Here is an 8,986-nt window from a genome sequence, read left to right on the forward strand (position 1 = left end):
TTGACTTAAATATGTCCTCAATTAAACATGTTTTTTCCATTGTATGGTTTACATCTGCCTATGAGCTAGTTGAGCTAGGTCATTGCCAATTGGAAAAAACTGAAAGGAGGATTTCTTTCTTTTTGCATGTGTTCAAATTCCTAAACTTTTTTTGTGTCTATGATCTTTCTGAGGTTTTACTACATCCAAGATGACAGAGTACTGATGACCTGGAATTTTACTGCTCATAAATTTATACTCCCAATGTGAAATTTCTATCTCACTGTCCGTGCTTGAGTTGATAGGTTAAATCATTCCTGGGGATGGTTCCTCTCTAACACTGGCCCTGGATTGTATATTCCCAAGCTTATCCTCTCTTGAAAACTCCTGAGGTTAGGTGACTGTTGGATCCTGCTTCCTCTCTTCTGGACACTTCCCTTTTCTGCTAAAATGGGATAAAAGCTCATGGTTGCATGATGGTTGCCTTGAATCACCTCAGCTCATGAAATTTCACCAAAGGACCAAAAATGATAATTGAATGTACTGCTATGTAGGGTTGGCCCATAATGGAAAGGAACTGTAAAGATAATTTTCTCTTCTGAATTTTTACAAATTGCACATAGACACAGCGATGTGTATTCCAACAAAGCTTTGGCTTTTCTCCCAAGAGACAATGAAGCCAGCTGCCCTGGCAGCACCCTGTGCAGGACAAAGAGGACAGATGTCTCATGTGCCTGCCCCTGCACAAGGAAGCCACTGCTCCCCTGCTTCCTGAAGGTCTGACTCCAGAATCAGTTTCTGTTTTTCAGTCACCCTCAAGGCACTGATCCAAAAGAGCAGACATGTATTCTATAGTGTGAAAATAAACTCTGGCAGCCAGACATAAAATTATTTTCCTGTTATTAAGTGCAAACAAGCCATCTCAGCCTCAACAAAGAATGGCTGGTGGCAATGGGTAAACTCTGAAAACCAGCCCATGCTTAAAAGTACTAGACAGACTATTAAACAAAAGAAGACAGGAGATAATATTTGCATATATTCCAATGTTCATTACTTATAACTTAGTCCAGTTAGGTTCAGACTAATACAGAAGAAAGGTAAATTTCTCATGTCTTGTTTTACTGATAAAAATCTCCACCCCACAAATATTTTGAATCTTAATTACCATTCTTAACACTGATACTGCCACTGAATTTACAACCTGTGAGGTCATTTCTCTGCCCAACTTGAGGTACTTTTTGAGAAGTCAACTGCCTCATGTTGCCCACTGCTGAAGTAGAGGGTACTCATAGAATCATAGAATCATAGAATAGTTAGGGTTGGAAAGGACCTTCAGATCATCTAGTTCCGACCCCCCTGCATGGGCAGGGACACCTCACACTAAACCATATCACCCAAGGCTTCATCCAACCTGGCCTTGAACACCGCCAGGGATGGAGCATTCACTGCCTCCCTGGGCAATCCATTCCAGTATCTCACCACCCTAACAGGAAGTAATTTCTTCCTTATATCCAATCTAAACCTCCCCTGTTTAAGTTTCAACCCGTTAAACCTTGTCATATCACTACAGTCCCTAATGAATAGTCCCTCCCCAGCATCCCTGTAGGCCCCCTTTCAAATACTGGAATGCTGCTATGAGGTCTCCACGCAGCCTTCTCTTCTCCAGGCTGAACAGCCCCAACTTTCTCAGCCTGTCTTCATTCGGGAGGTGCTCCAGTCCCCTGTTCATCCTCGTGGCCCTCCTCTGGACTTGTTCTAACAGTACCATGTCCTTTTTATGTTGAGGACACCAGAACTGCACACAATACTCCAAGTGAGGTCTCACGAGAGCAGAGTAGAGGGGCAGGATCACCTCCTTCGACCTGTTGGTCATGCTCCTTTTGATGCAGCGCAGGATACGCTTGGCTTTCTGGGCTGCGAGCACACATTGAAGCCAGCTCAAGTTCATTTTCTCATCGACCAACATCCCAACTCCTTCTCTGCAGGGCTGCTCTGCATCTCTTCTCTGCCCAGCCTGTAGCTGTGCCTGGGATTGCTCCGACACAGGTGTAGGACCTTGCACTTGGCATGGTTAAGCTTCATGAGATTGGCATCAGCCCACCTCACAAGCATGTCAAGGTCCCTCTGGATAGCATTCCTTCCCTCCAGCGTATCAACCGAACCAGACAGGTTGGTGTCATCAGCAAACTTGCTGAAGGCACACTCAATCCCACTGTTGACATCACTGACAGAGATGTTGAACAAGAACGATCCCAACACTGATCCCTAAGGGGCACCACTCATTACTGGTCTCCAGCCGGGCATTGAACCATTGACCACAACTCTTTGAGTGTGCTCATCCAGCCAGTTCTTTATCCACACAGTGGTACACCTATCAAATTGATGTCTCTCCAATTTAGAGACAAGGATGTCATGCAGGACAGTGTTGAACACTTTGTACAAGTCCAGCTGCTCCACCCCTGTCCATCGTTTCCATTACCCCATCATAGAAGGCCACCAAACTGGTGAGGCAGGATTTCCCCTTAGTGAAGCCATGTTGGCTGTCACCAAGCACCTTGTTGTTTTTCATGTGCCTTAGCATGCCTTCCAGGAGAACCTGCTCCACTATTTTGCCAGACTGACTGGTCTGTAATTCCCTGGGTCATCCATTTTCCCTTTCTTGAAAATGGAGGTTATATTTCCCTTTTTGCAGTTTTGTTGTGAACTTCACCTGTCTGCCATGATTTTTCAGATATGATGAACAGTGGCTTAGCAACTTCATTCGCCTGCTCCTTCAGGACCTGCAGATGGATTTCATCAGGTCCCATGGATTTATGCATGTTCAGGTTCTTAAGATGGTCTCGAACCAGATCCTCTCCTACAATGGGTTTAATGTCTTCATTCTCACAACCCCTGCATCTGCCTTCCATGACTTGGGTGGTGGGGTCAGAGACTTTGCCAGTGAAGAACGAGGCAAAGAAGTCGTTCAGAACCTCAGCCTTCTCCAAATCCAGGGTAGCCAGTTCTCTTGAAAGCTTCCGCAGAAACCTACATTGTCCCTAGTCTGTTTTTTAGCTGCTACATACCTATAAAATCCCTTCCTGTTATCTTTAACATCCCTTGCCAAGTTTAGCTCTAACTGGGCCTTAGCTTTCCTAACCTGGTCCCTAACTTCCCGAGCAACATCCCTGTATTCATCCCAGGCTGCCTGTCCTTAATTTCACCTTTTATAAGCCTCTTTTTTTGCTTTCAATTTTTCTCAGCAGCTCCTTATCCATCCAAGGTGGTCTCCTGACCCTCCTGCTGCAACACTCCTGAGCTTGTAGCAGGTGATCCTTGAATATTAACCAAGAGTCTTGGGTCCCCCTCCCCTCTAGGGCTATATCCCATGGAACCTTGCTAAGCAGGTTCCTGAAGAGCCCAGAGTCTGCTCTCTTGAAGTCCAGGGCAGTGAGCTTACTGCACGCTCTTCTCACTGTCCTGAGGACCTCGAATACGACCGTCTCATGATCACTGCATCCAAGACTTCCCTGGAGCGTCTCTAAGTTTCCTCCAGACTTAAAAGCTATGGACTAGCTTGGTTGTGTCCATGCTGTAAGAGAGAATGTTACAGATGTTGTTTGTTTTGAAGTTTTTTAAGAGGTACATGTAACATAAGCATGTGACAGTAGGTTACTGCAAGTAATTTGTAAAGTAATGTAGGCTATAGAGCTTAGGGGATCCTTAGGCGATAGAAGTGTGTATGGTGTAATTGTGGTGCACTTAGGATACTGCAGATTGACCCCTAAGGTTAATGAAGTCAAGACAGTCAAGGGTGGGCACTGTAACTGGGATGCTGTAACACACAGAGTAGGCACAGAAGCAGTAGAGATGAATGCCAAAGCAGTTCATTATGAAGGGTGGTAAGGTACTGGAATAGGTTGCCCAGGGAGGTTGTGAATGCTCCATCCCAGGCAGTGTTCAAGGCCAGGCTGGATGAAGCCTTGGGTGGTATGCTTTAGTGTGAGGTGTCCCTGCCCATGGCAGGGGGGTCGGAACTAGACGATCTGAAGGTCCTTTCCAACCCTAACTATTCTATGATTCTATGATTCTGTAAATTCACTTCTAGTAGATTGTAAATGAAAAAAAAATAATAATAAAAGATGACTTTGGTAACAATTTACTTTCTGAAACCATGGTAGTACAGTTGTTTTTATATGGTTATATACTTTAAATTAAACTTCCTGAATCACAGACTGATGGAAAACAGTATGAAGATGGTTTACTCTCTTCAGAGAGTGGGATAGACCTGAGAAGATGCAGAGAAATAAAATACATAAATTAAAAATGAGCACAAGGTAATTTAGTTTATTGATTTTATTCCACCTCCCCCCCAAAAAAAACCCCAAAAAACTACCCCAAAACCAAAAAAAAACACCAGAGAGAGAAAGTGAAGAGAGGAGAGGAGAAGAGAGAAGAGGAAAGAGGAGATGAGGAGAGAGAAGATGTTTCTTTGGATTTTAGTCTAAAGCTTAGACTATTTGGAGTAATCTGGTAATGGGAGGGACTGAAAATAGCTGGAAGAATTCCTGCTGCTTCTCATTCTGAACAGGAGAATATAAACAAAACCTAGGAACTGGACAAGGAGTTCTACTTGGAGAAAGCTGGATGAATGTGTGATCAAGAAGATGAGTTTTCAATCTGTATGTGAGGAAAACAAACCTATCTTTTGTTCATAGAATATAACTTTATTGTTAATGTCTTTTTTTCAGAAAAAGTGTCTTTCATGAAAAACAAAGCATATATAATATTTTCAGTGTTCACAGAAGGAAATGTATGAGTCATATTTTGTATTCTTTTATCATAACTTTGAAAAAATCTATTTTTTGAGGAATAATCTTATTTTCTAAGATAAAACCTCTCTCTTTAATTGTGTTTTTTTCCAACTTCTGTATTTCTTATCTGTCTGCACAGCTATATACACAAGAAAAGTGGTGCTTTGTCTTAATATTTTTAAATTACAGAAAAATTATTGGTAATTTTTTATTGCCAAAACTGTGGTCCAGAAGAAAGAATCACTTTTCCTAGGGTTACATAGAAGCCTTTGCCAAAATCAGAAACATTAAATGATAGCTTCTAAGCCTCAGTTCAGCATCTCAACCACAAAACAATCATTCCGGTCTCAAATATCATCTGCTAAATACCTGTAATTAATTGTTGCAGTAATTCACAGCTTACCAAAACTAATAAAATAAATAAAATGCATATTTCCTGAATTATTGAAATCCCACCTTTCTGTCTTAGTGGGTAAATACAATGCACATCACCTTACTCTGAGTAGTTTTATCAGGCAAGATTGATTTGATAATAGGTGGGTTTCATTTTAATATCAGTGACAATGGAGGGAGAGGGGAATAAGAGAGTGGTACAGTATATCAGATATTTAACAAAGACAACCTGAAAATCAATAATAATCCTTCACTGGTAGTTGAAATTTTCAGACAAGTTCAGAAGACGAATGGCCCATAATGTCACTCAGTAGTATTAGTCTATTCATAGGCTCACTCTTCCAGTAAATGAGAACTGTTGTTGATTTAAAATCCATCCTAGGGATGCCCACCAACATATTAAGCAGTTTTCATCATCCCAGTGGAGTGAAAGTATTCCTCTTTTTTTTTCTTTTTCAGCTTTTATTCATCACTGTGGATTTCTCAATACACCCCACTTCGTCTTTCTAATCTCCAGGCGTTACCAAATGTGAAATTCTGCATGACATGTCACACGGGTGCCATGTGGCCATCGGTCTTCTCAGGAGGGCTCCCCCAGTACAAAGTTTTTCTTCCAAAGCAAGAGAAGCAGCACTCTGAGACACTGTTCAAAGTAAGTAGGTAGAAAAGTAAGTAGGTAGATTCTCATGTTACTGAATTAAATTGGTATCTACGAGATCCAGTGAGATAAAACCCAAACATTTTCCTTCTTTTGCACATGACAAATTGATAAACAGAGCTGCAGCTGAAATTGTTCAAACACTCTAATAAAAACAGAGATGGGGCAGGGATTGAAACCATAATCTCCTGTTTTACATCAGTGCCATGCTCATTGCATGGGCTATTAGACTGAAGAATCTGTTAGATCACCAGAATTTCCCATACTCTACTGGAAAAGAAAGGAAGGAAGAAAAAAAGAAAAAGAAAACAAGGTAGATGGCTAGCAAGCACAAAGTATAAAACTTTAACAACAATCAGAACAAGATATAAAGCTGGGGTAAAAATTAGCATTAACAACAGCACATTTAAAATTAAATGTGTACTTCTCTTGACTATCAGAACAGATTTTCAACTAGTAAATAAAATAGCATATGGTAATGGAGAAGTTAATCAGCATAGACTGGGGGAGATGTTCTTTCTTTTCATGGGAAGTTTCAAACCCAAATGAACTTATTTAAAAAATATTCTGTTTTCCAACGTGAGAAAAAAAGAAAACAAGAAATAAAATAATTTTCTTTCAAAACAAAGGTATGTATCTTTTTACTAGGGAAACCTTCATCTTCAATTTAAATTGAATATCAACCAGCTAATCTGGTTTTCCCTTCTAATGATAATTCAAGGTGGTTGCCATTTTTAAGCATAATTTTCAAGGTTTTTGTTATTTTCTTTCTAAATTGGAATGTAAACATAGAGGATACGTTTCACAGAAGGAATTGCCAATTTTTGTCAGTTTTACCAATTATGAACAAGTTCCTCACATGGGTTCATGATTTCCGGGAATTAACGAAAGCCGTGAACATTTTACAACACGAAATCCACTCCTGAAGAGATCAGTAAGTCTTCTGTCTCTCAAGGGCATAAAAGCCATGTGTATTTTCATTAGCTGCATATAGTCCTTTTGATTTCAGCTAGATTGCTTGCATAAATGAACTTATACAGAGCCGTGAGCTTTTGAAGATTAGGACCACCGGGAAAAGATACAGAGTATAGAATGCAATGGGAAACTTAAAAGGATGTGAAGATGAGGATGATGTGTAACGACAATAAATGGTTCTGTGCTCCAGTTATGGACAAGTAGGTTGCAAATTTATCTCTCCTCCAGTAAATAAGTAACCATTAATTATTTTATTTCTAGTATTTTGACTAGTACTACTCAGGAGCAAACTGAGTAAGTTCAGCTATCCTTCAGAACAGATTATTGAGATCTGCTGCATGAGTGAAGGATAAAAACCCTGCAAAAATAGATAGAAGAACCAAGTATCATAATGATACCTGTAAATTGCAGTGAAAGCAGGGATTGGTTAGTGCAATTTGGATTGTTTCATATATAATTAACTAAGCATTGATTGAAAAATTATGCTTGAGGTAAAATGGTACTGGGTCTTCAACATCTCCAGTAGCCTGACTGCTGTTAAAATGTCCTTATCTTGTTGAAATCAGGAAAAAAAGTGCAATGTTTTTGTTGTTTGTTTGTTTTTTCCTGACAATGCTAGTTATTGATCAAACTCATTATGAATTTTTCTATTGTTCACATTCTCTTGTCTACTTCCAAAGTCTATTTGCCAGTTTCTCTTCTGATTTATCAATAGCAGCTGCCAGCCAGGAGGTTATTATAGTTCAAGTGGAATTAATGTGGCAAGGGAAGTCTATGGGCTCAATGAACAGAAAGATAGGATTGACTTATTACCCAGGAGATGGTGGTCTCACCCCCACACAATGAATTCAGAATCAAGTTGCTCTGACAGCAAAAGGTCAGATTAGTGCTACGTCTATTTTTTGCTATCAGCTCAAAATCTTTCACAAACAATACATTCAGTATTACTGACTCAGGGGGGAAACAAAAAAGAGGTTTCAGCCGTTCATTGACCTGACCTCACTGTGTATAGAACAGGGTAGAAAAGAAGACATTTATAACATCAGTATGTTAAAAATGAAGTGTGCTGAAAGAAGTGCTGAAACAAGTCTGGTGTTTAGTGAGCTGCCAGCTTATAATGTTTCAGCTCTATTGGAAGGCAGGAGCAAAAACCAGATTGGTCATTACAAGAATTTATAAATAAACACAACAAGTTAAGCTCTAGTAAATCTGCATTCAAACTGCAAGCAGAACCACGTTTAGCTTAGCTTAATGTGGTTAGTAGTAATTTCTAAATTAGACGTGTGAAAAATAAAGCAGGGGTGTTTTTCTGATAAGGGCTGGAGACCATGAATGAAAAAAAGACGAGGGACCACAGAACAAATAAATGATGAGTAGCTTTTAACCTTTGCAAATGGAAGGAGACCCATGACTCTTAATAGATTTAAACAGCAGAGCTGATCATATAGGACTAAATTGTATTCTCACCTCTTATTCAGCAAAGTAATTTACACACTGCAGAATTTAGATGCCTGCCTTTTCTGATTTTCAGAGAAGTCTTTTTGTCAGCTCATTGGCAGTATCTTGCATCTGTGCCTCTGAGTGAACCAGCTTCATGGTACTTAAGGAAATTGAGAGGCAAGAGGTGATGCCAAATATTTTTGCCAAGGTAAGTTAGACTCCTACCAAGTCAAAAAACAGTACTTGGCAAAGGCAGCACCTACTGTGGCTGATGCACCTCATACTGCCTAGGATGTGTGTATGCTGACTGACTGGCCAAATGGAAGAAGAAAAATTTTACCCATGATTCATCCTTTTCCTCAGGAGATCATAGACTCTTTTCCTTTGTCCAGATGCCAATTTTCATGATATCTGTAGGAATTTAAGTGCCTTCAGAGTCAATCCTGTTGACCAGTTTCAATTATGTTTGATAGAAGGGTATAAAAGTTATTAGGAGACGGCAACTAGATAATAGGACACCAACTACAATTGAAAAATGTGGCATCCTAAAGAATGACACAATGCCTGCTGTAAGTACATACAAATTTTCAGGGTAAACCAATAATTAAAGTAAAGGCATAAACTGATAGACAATAAATACTATGGCGAGTCTTTTTCTTAGAGAAATGAAGAATTGATGAGTTAGTGTGAGAAATTCTATATCAATCAACCCTCCTCTTGATTTGCTCCTAAGAAACAGATTATATTT

This window comes from Melopsittacus undulatus, chromosome Z (genome assembly GCF_012275295.1).
Source record: "Melopsittacus undulatus isolate bMelUnd1 chromosome Z, bMelUnd1.mat.Z, whole genome shotgun sequence".
NCBI classification, from domain to species: domain Eukaryota; kingdom Metazoa; phylum Chordata; class Aves; order Psittaciformes; family Psittaculidae; genus Melopsittacus; species Melopsittacus undulatus.